At 41.4% G+C, this 17,331-nt stretch overlaps 1 protein-coding gene across 28 annotated transcripts in view; it reads left to right on the top strand.

Annotated features, from left to right (window-relative positions):
* ADD3 (adducin 3) overlaps window positions 1–17,331 on the top strand; it is a 191,167-nt gene that overhangs the window by 73,695 nt on the left and 100,141 nt on the right. For 21 of the 28 annotated variants that reach the window (XM_065553561.1, XM_065553581.1, XM_065553573.1 and 18 more), the window contains exon 2: window positions 12,183–12,228. The exons of 3 other annotated variants lie outside the window; for them this stretch is intronic. The gene's annotated coding sequence lies outside the window, so the exon portion shown is untranslated. Of the gene's footprint in view, window positions 1–12,182; window positions 12,229–16,983; window positions 17,134–17,331 lie in introns of all 28 variants that reach the window. 4 more of the 28 variants (XM_065553583.1, XM_065553567.1, XM_065553571.1 and 1 more) reach the window with 1 other exon arrangement.

Here is a 17,331-nt window from a genome sequence, read left to right as displayed (position 1 = left end):
CCAATCCCTAAGAACCCCAACACTCTGACTAGATCCCTCCAGCGTGCAGTTTGGGACTGTGGTGGGTCCACTGTGCACCCCTGACTCTCCCCCTACTTGACCCCCCCCCCTTGCTCCTGCTTGCCAGGAGCCGATTTAAAAAAATAAAAAAGTAACAAGCTACAAGCCAAAAACTACCCAACAAGCAACTCACAAGCCAATTAAACCAAAAACAAGCCCAATTTCTGCGTTTTTTCCCGCGAGTTTGGCATGTCTGGTTATAATCAGTGGGTTATATACAGTGTATCCCTGTACAGTGCTTTTGCAGATTAGGTGGTGCTTTGTTACCTTAACTATATAGGAAAATAACCAGAAAAGTACTGATGATACTTTGATTTGTCATTAGATAGCTTAATAGCTATATTTTGTTAAAGTGTATATTTGTCTCTTGCATTTATTACTGGCTTGGGACCTGTGGTCTGCAGGACAGACACTTGTTGTGGGTTCTTCCCCGCCCGCCCCTCCCCCCCACTAGTAATGGAATCGGTCCATGCCTCTCCTCCGTTATTGCATAGTTGGCTCAGTAGAGGAGGTTTGACCGAAAGTGGAGCTGGAGGCAGAGCTGGGTAAGGGGGAGGAGCTGAGGCTAGAGGCGCAGCTGGCCTGGGGGCAGAGAGGGGGTCAGAGCTGTGGCTGGGGGCGGAGCTATGTGGCACCCTCTCCTCCCCTGAACTTTACTCTGTCCCCGCTCAGTGGTCCCACAGTTTAGGGACCACTCCACTAGTGTGTCTTGATGTTCCATATTTTAATAAAAAGGCTTCCAAACCTTCTAAAGTTTACCAGCTATCTGTGTAACACAGAACAAACTACTGCCCCTCAATTCCTAGGGCTGCAGAACAGGGATCTTCTTCGCTTTCCTTAGTAAATTTCCCCGTCTAACCCTAGCAAAGCTGTCAAGTGCCTGGGAAAATAGTAAAATATCAGGGGACAGTAAATAGAAAACAAAAGGTAAAAGTGGACAGAAAAAAACAAGGAGTCTTCTCCCAGGAAATTGTAATCTTCAGGGGCTCTATCAGATGTGATGTGTGTTCTCCTCTTACTCTGGAGATCCAGGTTTGGGCTTTTTGCTTCTTTTAACATTTTTTAATGACACAGCTGCTTGAGAAGGCTGGGAGTCAAATGCTCACCTCTGGCATGCTGTACTCCTTTACAGGGTGAAGTGTTGTCAATCTGTGCTTGTGACTTCTCTCTCTGCACCCACAGATGCTTTCTGCCTGTCTCTCTCCTCTGCTAACAGAATGCCCCGCAATTGTTGTGCTGGTATGGTGCCCCCCCCCCGCACCACCTTAGTTAAGCAGTAGTTTAAAAACCACAATGTAACCCTATATCTGAAGGAATCCCATCAGGCCCCTGCCCTCTGGTGTGAAACATAATAGCTCTACCTGTTGTAATATCAAAAGATCTAGGAGAAAACACACTACAGAAAGCTTTTGAAGTCTGACAATTGGAATCTTAAACCAGAATATTACATGCTGATAAAAATTACTAAATTTTAAATAGGGTGAATATACTTTTTTTTAAGTCAGTGCTGTTAGAATACAATACATGTTCTTTTGACAGAGGTAAAGAGCAAGAAATCCAGAAGTTTAAACAAATTTCTGAATGTTCAGTTTTCCTTTTAATAACCTCTAGCAAACTCCGTCTCCTATTTCACCATTATTGCATATATGGAATGAGTGCTTTTCCTGTTATCCAGCAAATTAGTATATAATGCATCTTTTCATTTGTAATGTTAATCTTTTCTTCCCAATGCATCATCAGAGCATAAGTTTCTCCCTAGTCATATTTAAACTCTATGTGGAAGCTTGTCCATTTACAGAACATCTGAGCTGCAGTTTCACTTGGTTTTTGGAGAGAGTCAGGAACAATTCTTCCCTATCCCTGAACACAGTCAAATGTGGAATATAAAAATTTCATATAGGAGGTTTTAACATTTCCTTTGGCTCTCAATTAAACTCGCACTCTTTAATTAGATTGGGAGCCAAAACACTTTCATACAACTTACTTTTAGGTAGAAATAGTATTTTTTTTGTCGTCCTTTTCTGGCAAATAATAGCTATATAATTGCACGCATGCACACCTTCACCTCCAGTCTCTTTCCTTCTGAGAATTGTTTGGGTCTCTTCCTGGCAACTTCTCTCCTCTTATTCTGTTTCCATCATTCTGTTTCCATCTGTTTTCCATTCTGTAACCCTGTGCCCTCTCTTGTCCTGCAGGTGTGGGGGAGTGAATATTGTATATTTGCAGTCCTGTGTCCAGCTTTGGCACAAAGAAGCACTGCAAATCTGTAACAACAAATGTATGTTAAAATACCAACAATACATCTTTCCTCCAGCTGTTCCCTGTCTGAATCCTGATGATGTTCCCATTTGACCCCTATTTACATTCCCACACTTTCTCCCCATGTCATAACCAGCACTGAGTGTCATCCTTCTAGTGTAGGGGTGGCCAAACTGTGGCTCTTTCATAGTTAAAATGCAGCTTGTGGACCCCCCCAGATTCTCCACTATGAGACTCTGGGGGTGGGAGGGGAGCTTGGGACCTCTGCCTTGTGGTGGGGTAGGGCTTCTGCCCAGCGGTGAGGGGGGGTCTCATGGCTTCAGCCCTGGGGGGCATGCCTACTGGGGCTTCAGTTGGAGTGAGGCTGAAGCCCAGGGCCTGGCAGGTGTGCGCTGGCTCTCGAACTTCTAAAGATTGTCCTATGTGGCCCAGAGGGCAATAAGTTTGGCCACCCCTGGATGACAGCTGGTTGAAACTCCCTTTATTATTTCAGTGACATGTATTAATTAGCTTCTAAAAAGACACCTGTTGAACAGTGTAAGGCACTCCCTATACCAGTGCTCTTTACTGTTTTTGAAGTGGGGCCACTTTGGCAAAAAATCTTCAATGTGAGAGCCACATCAACGCGACACAGATGGTTGAACACTCTGAGTTCTTTGTTGGTTGATATGATAATATTACCGTTATTGCCATCCATCTCCACCCGCTGACAAATAGAGGCTAGGGACACCATTCCTTACCCAGCCTGGCTAATCCAGTTCTCTTTTAAACCCTGTTATAGTCCTAGCCTTCACAACCTCCTCAGGCAAGAAGTTGACTGCGCTGTGTGAAGAACTTCTTCCTTTTATTTGTTTTAAAGCTGCTGCCCATTAATTTCATTTGGTGGCTCCTAGTTCTTATATTATGGGAACAAGTAAATAACTTTTCCTTATTCACTTTCTCCATACCACTCATGATTTTATATACCTCTATCATATCTCCCCTTTAGTCTCCTCTTTTCCAAGCTGAAAAGTCCTAGCCTCTTCAATCTCTCCTCATATGAGACCCGTTCCAAACCCCTAATCATTTTAGTTGCCCTTTTCTGAACTTTTTCTAATGCCAATATAGCTTTTTTGAGATGAGGAAACTACATCTCTACGCAGTATTCAAGATGTGGGCGTACCGTACCATGGGCTTATATAAGGACAATAAGATATTCTCAGTCTTATTTTTCTATCCCTTTTTGAATGATTCCTAACATCCTGTTTGCTTTTTTGACTGCCGCTGCACACTGCGTGCACATCTTCAGAGAACTATCCACGATGACTCCAAGATCTCTTTCCTGATTAGTTGTAGCTAAATTAGCCCCCATCATATTGTATGTATAGTTGGGGTTATTTTTTCCAATGTGCATTGCTTTACATTTATCCACATTCAATTTCATTTGCCATTTTGTTGCCCAATCACTTAGGCCTGGTCTACACTGGGGGGGCGGGGCTCGACCTAAGATACACAACTTCAGCTACGAGAATAGCGTAGCTGAAGTCGATGTATCTTGGGTCGACTTACCTTGTGTCCTCACGGCGTGGGGTCGACTGCCGCCGCTCCCCCGTCGACTCTGCTTCCGCCTCTCGCCGCGGTAGAGTACAGGAGTTGATGGCAGAGCGATCGGGGATCGATTTATCACGTCTACACTACATGCGATAAATCGATCCCCGATACTACCCGCCAGTCCGGCGGGTAGTGTAGACATACCCTTAGTTTTGTCAGATCTTTTTGAAGTTCTTCACAGTCTGCTTTGGTCTTAACTATCTTGAGCAGTTTAGTATCATCTGCAAACTTTGCCACCTCACTGTTTCCCCTTTCTCCAGATCATTTATGAATAAGTTGAATAGGATTGGTCCTAGGACTGACCCTTGGGGAACACCACTAGTTACCCTTCTCCATTCTGAAAATGTACCATTTATTCCTATCCTTTGTTCCCTTTTAACCAGTTCTCAATCCATGAAAGGATCTTCCCTCTTATCCCATGACAACTTAATTTATGTAAGAGCCTTTGGTGAGGGACCTTGTCAAAGGCTTTCTGGAAATCTAAGTACACTATGTCCACCGGATCCCCCTTGTCCACGTTTGTTGACCCCTTCAAAGAACTCTAGTAAGACATGATTTCCCTTTACAGAAACCATGTTGACTTTTGCCCAACAATTTGTTCTTCTATGTGTTTGACAATTTTATTCTTTACTATTGTTTCAACTAATTTGCCCAGGACTAACGTTAGATTTGCGGTCTGTAATTGCCGGGATCACCTCTAGAGCCCTTTTTAAATAGTGGCGTTACATTAGCTATCTTCCAGTCATTAAACAAAGAACAAACATTCAGCTATCACCCAGCCCTCAAAAACTATATACATATGTGTGGTTTTCTTCATGCCCAGGAGGTAGTGTTTGCTAATGTGGTGAGTCTGCAGATAGCCTGAGACTATAGCTCTTTGAATTCTGAAACCTAATGACAAGTTCAGTAGCAACAATACTACTCTTTTACTGTCAGCCATCAAGATAATGGTCTTATCCATTGTAGGATGCATTGGAGAGATTTGTATGGGAGTGCTGGAGCAGCTAGCTGCTGTTGAGTTCTGCTGGAATAGAAAACCAGGAATTCAAGTCCCCCCCCTCTTCCCCACCCCAAAAAACAAACAAACCAAAAACCTCTCACCCTATCCACAAGCTAGAAGGAAAGGAGAAACCCATCTTCTCACCTATATCATAAACCTCATTTACCTCTTGGGGGGCCAAAAGCCCCTTCTGCCCCTACCAAGTTGCCAAAATCTTCAGCTTTTTCCTGATGGCTTCTATAATGTTGTGCATTGTCCACAAAATTTGCTGCAAACTTTAAAAAAAAAAAAAAAAAAAAAATGAGGAGAGCCTAAATAAATAAAATTAATGTTAAAAATAATGCAAGTGAGACTGTACTAATGGTGGGTACCACTTTTTATACTTATTTCAGTAACAATCTATTTTTCATTCAGTGATTCTATTACAGAATTCCCCATCTTGAGGATAAACCAACAACCAAGGAGAAATTGTAATGCAAAAATAAATGTTGCCAAACTATTAGATTAACTTCTCTAGTAATTAAACATAGGCAAGTTCTAGCTACTTTCCTCCTTCTTAAAAACCCCAGGTTATGGTGATGGGGTGTTTTTGTGAGTTTGTAAGTCTATCAGCTGCTGATTTGATTAAGGAAATCTTGTGGCCTTGATGGTACAACACTTCTGTATCCTATTCTATAATACATTCTGTATGTTGAGGGGCTAGGAGTGGAAGAGGATGGAACCTTGTTGGGTTGTTGTCAGTTGTTTCCAATGAAGAAATCTCTCCTTGGTGCAGTTGTTTGCATTTCTGTGGTCAGTGGTATAAGGAAATACTACGTTGTAAAAATTTCCAATTGTTTCCTCAAGGGTTCTTCTCAATTGCACAATCCTTTGATGTTTTTGTTTGTAAAAAAGAAGAAATTAGTTTTTAGCTCATTACTTTGAAACTCAGAATTCTGTAATATCTACAGGTTTTATCTTTGATTTTGTAACCCAATGTCAGGAATCAAACCAGAGGTAATGTCTCTTTATACTCATAAGCCATTAAATACCAGTGGCTGTAGGATTTCTCATCTCCCTGAATGTTTCTCTTGTGCCCCTGAATATCTGGCATCATGACAACTCATCATGGTTGCGAGATGAAACTCTAGAGAACTAGTCAGTGTTGCTTTGCCCAGTTTTTATGGGAGAGGTCACTAGAATAGCAACCTCTGTTGCATAAAATATTATTCATCGGGAGGAACAGGCTCTTTGACCAACAAATCCTTTCTTGCTATTGAGTGAAGTACTTCATAAAAAATTTCACTTACAGGCTTATTTTCATTTCCACACCGTGCTAATTTTCAATAATGAATTCTTAAATCCACTTCTATTAGAATAATCTGTATGAGTTTTGAATGAGTCTGACATTTCTTGCCCAACTTTGATGTGGATGGTGTATTTCACAAATCAGCTGACATTTAAATGTGCATCCAAGTTTAGGTGTTAAGTCCACTGGTGATCCAGTGAATGTGGAGAAAATATCATAATTCTGCCAAAAGTCAGTGGCTTTCTTAAGAGAAAATGAAAATATTTAAAGATATTTGCTTAAACTTAGGTCTTATCTCACAATGTCTTCAGACCTTGAATCCTTTTTATGGCTCTTTCCTGTACCCTCTCCAGTTTTTCAAAATCCTTTTCCAAATCTCTCTACTCTTACTCACTAGTCCACATGTGTCAAACTCAAGGCCCGCGGGCCACATCCGGCCCGCCATACAATTATATCCGGCCCGCGAAATCGTTTTATATATCTGTTTTTAATGGCCCTGTGATATGACGCCCCAATAACACACACTACAAATCCCATGATGCAGTGCAATTGCCGCCAACGGCAAGCCGCGGTTCAAGTTCGCGGTCTGTTGATGTATACAACGCTAATATCAAATCAAAGCTAGACCCCAACAATGGCCAAGAGAAAAATTGATTCTGAAAACCGAGGCTTTCAAAGCCGGTGGGAGAATGAGTATATGTTTACTGAAATTGCAGGTAAACCAGTGTGTCTCCTTTGCGGGAGTAATATCGCTGTAATGAAGGAGTATAACCTAAGACGGCACTACGAGACGAAACATGAGAACAAATTCAAAAACCTGAGCGCAGGACAGAAGCTACAAAAGGTAGAGGAGTTGAAGAAGAATTTGACATCCCAGCAGACGTTTTTCACCAAAGCAAAATCACAAAGTGAAGCTGCTGTGAAAGCAAGTTTCATTGTGGCCGAAGAGATCGCCAAATCAGGACGGCCGTTTACCGAGGGGGAATTCGTAAAGAATTGTATGATGAAAGTGTGCGACGTCCTTTGTCCAGATAAAACGCGAACGTTTGCAAATGTAAGCCTCAGCAGAAACACTGTTGCTAATTGGGTTTGTGAGATGGCGACTGATTTGAAAACACAGTTGATTGAAAGAGCAAAAGATTTTGTTGCATACTCCCTTGCTGTGGATGAAACTACTGACGCGACTGACACTGCACAGCTGGCGATATTTATCCGTGGTGTGGATTCCAATTTGTGCGTAACAGAGGAAATACTGGACATTAAATCGATGCACGGGACAACGAAAGGAGAAGACATCTTTGGAAATGTATTTCAAAGTGTAACCGACATGAAACTGCCGTGGGAAAAACTCGTTGGACTTACAACAGATGGCGCACCTGCTATGTGTGGTGAAAAAAATGGACTGGTGGGAAGGATGCGCTCAAAGATGCGGGAGGAGAACTGTGCCGGTGAGTTGACAGTGTATCACTGCATCATACACCAGGAATCGCTGAGTGCTAAAGTCCTAAAAATGGATCATGTGATGAACACTGTAACACAAACCGTCAACTTTATCAGAGCCCACGGTTTAAATCACCGCCAATTCCAGTCTTTTCTGCGGGAAATAGATAGCGAGTTTGGCGATATGCCATATCATACGGAGGTCCGGTGGCTAAGTCGGGGAAAAGTTCTCAAAAGACACTTTGAGCTGCGAGAGGAAATCTGCCAGTTCATGGACAGTAAGGGGAAAGACTGCACAGTTCTGCGGGATGAAAAGTGGAAATGTGAGTTGGCGTTCCTGGCTGACATAACGTCGCATCTTAGCGCTTTAAACCTTCAACTCCAGGGACGGGAGCACATAATAACCGATATGCATGATGCAGTGAAGGCATTTCAAGTGAAGCTGCGCTTATGGGAGACACAAATGCACCAATGCAACTTGTCTCACTTTCCCTGTTGCCAAGTAATACGGAACCAAGAAAGTGCCACAGTTTTCCCAAATGCCACCTTTGCTGAAAAACTCAGCGCGCTGCGCACTGAGTTCGCACGGCGCTTCAGTGACTTTGAGGCACAGAAAAGTAACTTCGAGCTGCTTCGCAACCCATTTGCAGTCGATGTGGAAACCGCACCTGTAGAAATGCAGATGGAGCTGATAGAACTGCAATGTAACAGGACACTGAAGGCAAAGTACGACACTGCGGGGCCAGCACAGTTCACTCGCTTCATTCCTGAAGCGATGCCGCAGCTCCGCCAACATGCGGCTCGAATCCTGTCCATGTTTGGCAGCACATATCTGTGCGAGCAGCTGTTCTCTGTGATGAAAATTAACAAAACGTCACACAGGAGTCGCCTCACTGATGAACACCTGCAATCGATCCTGAGAATCTTCACAACACAGAACCTAACCCCAAACATAAACGAACTTGTTGCAAAGAAAAGACTCCAAGTATCAGGCTCTGACTAAATAGGACAAGAAAATGGAATGTTATGATTTGTTATGATTATACTTTTGCTTTAAATTCAATTTTTTATTTATATTTTCAGATTTTTTAATATTCCAGCATGTACAGATTTTGAATGTATTGTAGTGACAGGATATTTTTTTATGAAGAGCAAAATATTTTAAGTTGAAATGTATTTATTTTGGAATGATATCCTGTATTTTGGTTCATATTAATGGTTAAAAAACATAAATATTTAGTCTGTTAAATAAATGGTTATACTGTTCGGCCCGCGAGTTTTGAGTTTTGGCCCCCTGTGCAATTGAGTTTGACACCCCTGCACTAGTCCCTTGTCTATGTATCCAAAGCTCATATTAGCCTTTTTTGCCACAGTGTTGCACTGAGAGCTCATATTCAGTTGCTTGTCTGCTGTGATCCTTAAATTCTTTTCAGAGTCACTGTTCTCCAAGACAATCTCCCCATTCTGCAGGAAGGGCCTGCATTCTTAGTTTGATGTGTAATTTTTTATTTGACTATATTAAAATACATTTTGTTGGAATGGACTCCACTTACCAAGTGAACCTGATTTCTAGGTGACTGTCCTGGCTTCGTAATTATTTACAACTATGTCAAACTTTGTGTCACGTGCACACACCAGCAGTGATTTTTATATTTACTTCCAGATCACTGATTAAAATGTTGAATAGGACTGAGCCTAGTACCGATCTCTGTGGAATCCCAATAGAAACACCCACACTTGCTGATGCTGATGGTTCCCTATTGACTACTACTTTTTGAGATCTGTCAGTTAGCCAGTTCTTATTTGTTTTAACATGTGCCTTATGAGCTAGCATAATACTAATTTTTAAATATGAATGTTGTGTTGTCCTAAATCAAATACCTTACCAAAGTCTTAAGTCTACTGCATCTACTCAGTTACCTTTTTCCACCAAATTTATAATCTCATCAAAGAATGAAATCAGGCTTATTTGACGAGACCTATTTTCTGTAAAACCAAGTTGACTGGCATTAATTATATTCTTTATTAGTTGAATCACATCAGTTTTCCTATTATTTTGTCCATGATTGATGCTAGGCTAACTGGCCTATAGTTACTTAGATCATGCTGCTTGCCCTTTTATGAAGATTGCCACATTAGGAGTCTTCCAGTCTTCTAGAATTTCCTTAGTATTCTAAAACTTATTAAAATTTAACATCAATAGGCCAGAGATCTCCTCTTCAAACTCTTTTAGGACTCTTGGGTACAAGTTATCCAGGCCTGATTTTAAAAATGTTTTTAAAAGTTTATCACTAGTAGGTATTTTATATCCTCAGTTACTAATGAACTGACATGAGAGGAATACATCATTCTGCCTCATTCCAAATACAAAACATATTTATTGAACTAACATAGAAACCGCAGTAAGCTGTATCAATAGAAACTGCATCTTCTAGTGGCTTTGCCTGTCTGCTCTGGGGGTTTGCCCTGCTGCAGCCACACCAATGGCTGGCCAACAATTGATGAACTCCCCCCACTGTAAATGAGGTCTGAATTTAGAAGCAGGTGAGTAACTATACATTAAAGTAGCACTCTGTTATGTCTTTGGCAATGTGAAGGGATTAGAGAAGAGTGAATTATACTCACTCCTAGGATAGACGGCGACCTGATAGTTTTCAGATAATTTCCTATAATATAGACTACTCATTTTAGCATTACATTTCTCTCACTTGTCAGTCTTACAAGTAGAAAGAGAACAGATGAAGTTTTAAAATGACTATTGCTATGAGATATGCTGGCAGTCCGAATATATAAACATGTTACAAAAAAAACTTCACATTTATTTATTCAGAAGCTTGCCGTGTCATTAAGTATGCAGGTGACTGAGAGTGACGAATTGGTTTTATCCAACTGAATAATTGGGGAAAACAAATTTGATTACACACGGAATAATTGAATTTCATAATTATTTAATCACATGTCCTTTTTAAAAAATAAATATTATGTCCTTGGAATAACATGTTAATCGTAAGCTTTACCTGACTCTGTGTACATGGGTTTTTTATATATTTAAATTTTGCTTTCCTGGAAGACCAACTCTTAATACAACTAAAATTATTAGAGAACACTGGACTGACCAAGAAGTAGTAATGGTGGGGTTAGGGCTGTCTAATACAGTTGAAAAACAGTGACACAATAAATAAGTGTAGCATACCATTGTAGAGATTAAAAAAATATATATTCTGAGAGTACTCGAGCCAATTTGTGAAACAGTAAGAAGGAAAAACTGGTGATGGCTGGAATAGGCTGTCAGCCTTATAAATAAAAATTCCATGGTTAATGAGAAATGTATATGCCTGGATTGCTTTGTACAAACAGAGCATACTGGTTTCATAATGGTAAACTCTTATATTCATATTATGAATCTATGACTTTATTGCTAAGTTTGAATCCTATAGATGTGCTCTTGCTATCTTGTGGGGTTTTTGGTTTGTTTTTCTTTTCCTTCCCCCTCCTCTCCTCTCCTCTCCTCTCCACACCCACCCTCTGCACCCCCTTCTCCGTTGCAATCTGTTATATATGGCATGACTTCAGAATGTGAAGAATGGTTTTGATTTGTTGGGAAAATGGTAGAAGTACTCTTTTTGTTTTTTTGCCCCCTATGTGTTGCATACAGAAGAAGAGATTTTTACTGTGGAAAATAGTTCATGCCAGAGAGAACAAAGATGATGAGAAACAGGGATTTTTTGGGTACTTTTTTTCATACATTTTATTTAGGCATTTCACTTTCACATGAAAAGGTTAATTGGAGGCAAAGGGGAACTTAATAGCATCCTGGCTGCCTTGAAGGGCTGGGTTGAAAAGAGGCAGAAGTTTCTTTATGAACTTTGACACTAGTACAGTACTTACGAAGTGGACAGATTTCAAAGAGAAATGTTCCTCTTTCTCTTGCTCCCCACCCAAATTATGGTTTGCTCACTCAGCTACATCTCAGAGGCAGCAGGGCTACTTCTTTTTTGTTGTGCTGAAAGAAGAGTATGGATCATACTTCCTTAAAATGGTAGTGACACTTTTTAAGTGTCTAATATTTTTATTGAACTTTGGATTCAGAATTGTGAGTATTTGGCAAAATGGCAGGATTCATGTACTAACACATTCCTGACTGGATATTTATCAACTTTCTCCCATTTTAAGGATTCCCCTTTTCCATGACTGATGCGGTATAATTAGAGCCTTGCAAATCTGCGGATATCTGTATCTGCGGATGCAGATATCCACGACCATGTTTACGGATTGCGGATTGGATGCGGATACGGATTTTGTATCCGTTCGGGGTTCTATGTATAATGTATTGTTCATTCATTCTTCTAAATCTACATACATCTTCTCAAATTTCATAGTGAGTTTTTATGTAAATATTTTGAAGAGTTCAAGAAACCTTTTTGATAGTCTTGCTGTTTTTAGATACATGTTTAGAAGTAAGTATGCTGAAAGATAACACAACACAGTTCCAACAATACAGAAACCCTCAGGAGACGATGATTATCTTTTTGTTTCACTTTACAGGTTAACTACATTAGTAGAGCAAGGAGAATTGTGAAAAACATCCCAGGTAATTAAATGTTTTAAATTCTATAGCAATGTATTCGTGGAGGCAGTTTAATATAATGATGGTCTTGACAGTATTGGCTAAAAATGATGGAGATTTATTTTAAACACCTGAAACATTATTAAAATTGCTTTAAAGTGACAATGTGATACATTTTATGCCTCTGCCTATCGAATGCACTCATATTCTCTTGTTATATAATAAAATAATATGGTAGGAAGCAATCTTGCATTGTCTGAGGATGGACTAGATGATCTAAACATACCATATAATATCTTATGGCACCTTTTTATATTTGAGGATCTCACAGTGCTATATAAACAATAATTAAACCTCAACACCACACTTAATAGAAAAGTATTATCCTATTTTTATAAATGGGTAACATAAGTCATAGAGCGTAAGTGCCAGAGAACACTTAGCAAGTGTTTTGACCATGATGTGTCATTTTGCTAAATTGAAATAATTACTATAGTCAGCTTTACAATGTGTTAAATTCTGCTATCCATTGTATTCATCTTACGTTCTTTTCCAAGAGAGTCTTTAGGCAGTGGAACCTGAGTGGTTGCCTGTGTTTTAGATACAAGGTGGCTGTTGTCATTCATACCTTCATCCCCTCACAGTCTGATTTGCTGCCTCCTGGAAAGTTGCCCTGTGGGTACATCTAGGGAGGTGGTATGTCATGGGTTTTCATCTTCAGGCCAGTAGGCAGTAAATACTCTAGCAGTGTAGTGGATAGTGACTCTTCCTTTCCCTAAAACCTTGGTTCCACTGAAGGTGCTTCTAATTTTAGATACCCTAGATCAGTGGTCACCAACCGGTCAATCGTGATCGACTGGTTGATCCTAGAGGATCTCCCAGTCGATGGGGATCTCCGGCGGCACAGTGTGGCTGCTGCTAAGGCAGACTCCCTGCCTACCCCAGCCCCAGCGTGGCCCCGGGGGGGAGGGGTGTCTCCCTCCGCACACTGTTCCTGCCTTCAAGCACTGCCCCCACAGCTCCCTTTGGCTGGGAGCTACGGGGATGGTGCTTGTAGAGAGGGGCAGCACGCGGAGCCACGTACCTCCGGCCCCCCCTCCTCCCCACCAGGGGCTGCTGGGACGCATTGGCCCCTTCCAGGAGCAGTGCGGGGCTGGGGTAGGCAGGAAGCCTGCCTTAGCCTCACTGCGCCTGCTGCCGACCAGGAGCCGCTAGAGGTAAGTGCTGCCCGGTGGGAGGCCACACCCCAACCCCCATCCCCATCCCTGAGCCCTCTCCTGGAGCCAGCACCCTGTACCTCTCCTGAACCCCCAGCCCTGAATCCCCTTACAGACCCAGCACCCTGTACCCCCTCCTGCACCCCAACCTGCTGCCCCAGCCCTGACCCCCTTCCCAGAGCCCAAACCCTGTATCCCCTCCACCCCAACCCGCTGCCCCAGCCCGTAGCCCCCTCTTGCACCCAAACTCCCTCCTAGAGCTTGCACCCCAAGCCACCTCCCACACTGTGAACCCCTCAACCCCAACCTAGAGCCTGCACCCCCTCCTGAACCCCAACCCCCTGGTGAAAGTGAGTGAGGGAGAGCGAGTGACTGAGATTTGGGGGGGGGGAGGAAGGGTGAGTGGGGCAGGGCTTTGGGGAAGGGGCAGGGTAGATCCTGGGTTGCCCTTAGATTCAAAAAGTGATCTTGGGTGTAAAAAGGTTGGATATCACTGTCAGAGATGAAATAAGCCAAAACACTTCACTATCCTGATGCCTAATGTGCTGGTAAACCAACTACTTTAGAATATATCTTGCTGTAGGGCCTATCTACAGCCATACTCTTGGCCCACTACTCTTGCTTTGTTACTCAGTCACTTGTGCCTTGAACAGCCCGCTTTTTGTTGCCACGTCTTCGTTCTCAGACTTCCCCCTACTTTCCCAAACTCTCTGCTTTTAGTTACCATTCTTTTGCTAACCTCAGCTCCAGTGCTCTTGGGCCTGATTTTATTCATCTTCCTTAAACCAAAAGAAACTCATGTGACACAACATTTTTAATTTGCTGTGATTTGTCCTCCCCATCCCCAACTCTTTCCTGCCGTCACTTGCTATGTTCTGTTTAATTTAGAATGTAAGCTCCTCTGGGCAGCTTATCATATGCTTCTGTGCATAGAATGCAAATCTGTATGCAATGACTTACCTGTCCTTCCCAAGCTTTGTCTCCTATGGGAGTACCATGCCAGTTCATGGAGAGATTGTAAAACTCATAATTTTAATTATTAAAAAATGTTCTTGGATGATGGATGACTATTGGTACTTTTTAATGAAATCAAATAGTGATGAAAGCTTTTTTTTTAACTCCTTCACTAAGAATACCTGAAATTGTGACTTAGTAATGATAAGAGAGGCATGATTGTTGAGCTTCATGCTGTATGTAATAATTTTGGATAAGTATCTAGATCTCAGTTATACAGATTGTTGATGCAGATCATACAACAACAGCATCATGTATGTATGTAAAAGAACCTTATTTACATATAAATAATTTTGTCTAGCATGAGTAATTGGTTTCCATGAGATTTATTTTGGTGACCAGCCTTCAACTCCAGTACAACTGGTATATCTGAAGTGAGTTGGTTATTTGGATTAGTTATGTTTTAGGATGTATGTTTCTTGCCTGCTAAAGTGACATCAAACCAAATTTTTTTTCCATATGTTTGGGGTGGAGATGGGGGTGGTAGGGAACTCCCAATCCCCACTATTTCTCTTCATTATTTAGTAATCTTGAGCTTAGAGTCTCCTTAATTAACAAGCTTCTATACCATTGCTAAAACAGGATTTGACCGCCTAATTTCCCCATTTTCCTGCTTTCCACCTCTTAGATCTCAGTTCTTGCTACAGTGTGGAGAGAAGTAGTATTAATACTTTGTTCCTGCCTTTTGATTTCCCCCCCCCCCCCCCCCTCATCAAAAGGTGTTTCTCTCTGGAACAGTTTCTCCAGCGTACAGGAAATCCACAAGAAAAGGCAGACAATCTTATGGGGCTTATATGTATGGACTATGCCCAGACTCCTGATTTCTTGGTGGGTGTCTTCACCGAGGCTAGAGGTTACGCAAAGATTTCCTTGTAAGTCACTTGTGTAGACTTAAGAAGTCAGAGGAGAAAATCTTTCCCAGAGGTGGGGAAAGCGTCAAGCCCACTATCAATAATATGCGTTCCCACTTCTGGAAGCAATAGAAGTATATTGACTCTGTTTTGAAGTAATTCTTGCTGTCTTTTCCACTTTTCTTGATAAATTCAAACCTTCTGAGATGCCTGAAGTTGTCTGAAATGCAAGTCCTTTTCCTTAGAATTTAAGGGCCTCTAATTCCCAGCACTAACTCCCTTCAATTCACTCTGGAAATTACCTCTTGCACAGCCTCCCAGTAAGATAAGAAGCTGGCAGGAGATCATATAAAGGAATTATTACATCACTGAAAAGAAAGATGCAAGTGAACCTCAACACCTTCATCTGATTTTTTCCATTGCTGGTGGAGAGGTTTCTGTGTCCTTGCCTAATGTGGAGGAAAGGTATTGCTCCAGAGGCTTTTTGCCCCAGGAGACTGTCCCTAACGGTGCAAAACCCTGTCAGATTATTTTCCTGACACTTTTTTGCCTCCCATGCTAGTCCCTCAAAAAGACTTCTAAAGAGATTTCCCATATTGTAGAGGAAGACCAGACATGGCCTTTCCTACTTGCCCTGCAATTGAAGCATTGATAAGTAACGTGTCTGGCTCCAAACTACAAGCTTTTCCCTTTTTCCAACCATATAAAAAAAACACTGTCCATCTGAAAAGTTAGAAAAGGAGAGAATGTAGGGTTAATCTCTCTCCTGTGTGATTAAGCAATTGTTTTTTGCATAATATAGCTCAATATTAGTAATTCTTTTCTGTCTGCTGTAGAGAGAGTATCCGTAATCAAGTGAAGGAGTTCACTGTGCCTTTCTCCCTGGTTCATGGACATGGTTAGAAAATTTAAGTCCGTTTCTCTTTTCTGTAGTGTAGAGACTGTTTCTTTTGGGAAATTTCACAAACCTACGTTGTGGAATGCCTGTGAGAGACTACATACTTTACATTGCTTAGAATTGCTGATAACCATTTATTCTTTATATTTTCAGTTTATTATATCTTTGGGGCTGTAAATGAAAAGCGGATAAGAATATCTTCTAACAGTTTAAGGGGAAAAACTAATAGTAACCTTCTGGGAGGAAAGGTGACCATTACAATATGAGCAAAGATAGGCTATAATGTTTGATATTCAAGCAAGTTTGAAAAGAGCTCTTAAAACTTACAGGCACCCAACTTATTAATGTAGGGAAACTGTGTTCCATACAATGGTAAATGAAATGAGAACTGTTCTGCAGGTATTGTAATGGAAAAGGGTAGAGATTAATCTACTTTCTAAAACAAATTAGATGGGCAAACCTCCGTATTCCCAAAGAGAATACTATCTGCAACTCCACAACTAGTAGGTTCATACAAAGTGTTTAAACTTGACATTAGAGGAGAAAGGGTAGAGGAGAAAGGGTACCCTTTCTGGGATAGCCAGAGGTAGACACATGGCAGATCACTTGATACTAGAGGGAAACCTTTGACATGCTGCAGTGATAGAGGATAGACAAGGTCTCTGATAGCCTGAGGGTGAAAAGTGAACATTGTATTTTCTTTATTTATTCTGGTATGATAGGTTAGGGAGCCCAAGAACTGCCATCTCATTTTGTTGTTTAACTTTTTTTCTAATATTTATTTTCTTTAATGCTACAGGCTCATAGACTTTTCAGGGTATTCATTCAGTGCCTCACAAGAAGTAAATGATGTTTCAGCATCTGAGGAAACTTAATAAAAGCGAGTCTGGAATCTAAACCCACTGAGGGTCTCTGAAGGCATGGACCAGATGGTCCTGTACCATAAAATGTAAGAGCAGAGTTCACTTGGGAAGCAAAACTGGCAATCCACACCCCCCCCAAAAAAGGCAAGGGGATTTCTCCAGTTCATTCAATAAGCCCAGTCCAGAATATCTCCTCTCATTTCAAATGTGGTGGGAGAGCAGATTGAGTCAACCTTTTGTTCTGTTCTGTTTGGAACAGGCAGTGGGCAAATTGCATAGCAGAG

The sequence above is a fragment of the Chrysemys picta genome, chromosome 7, assembly GCF_011386835.1.
Source record: "Chrysemys picta bellii isolate R12L10 chromosome 7, ASM1138683v2, whole genome shotgun sequence".
NCBI lineage: Eukaryota > Metazoa > Chordata > Testudines > Emydidae > Chrysemys > Chrysemys picta.
The sequence above is the reverse complement of the archived record's forward strand: the minus strand, read 5'-3'. Positions and strand labels throughout refer to the sequence as shown.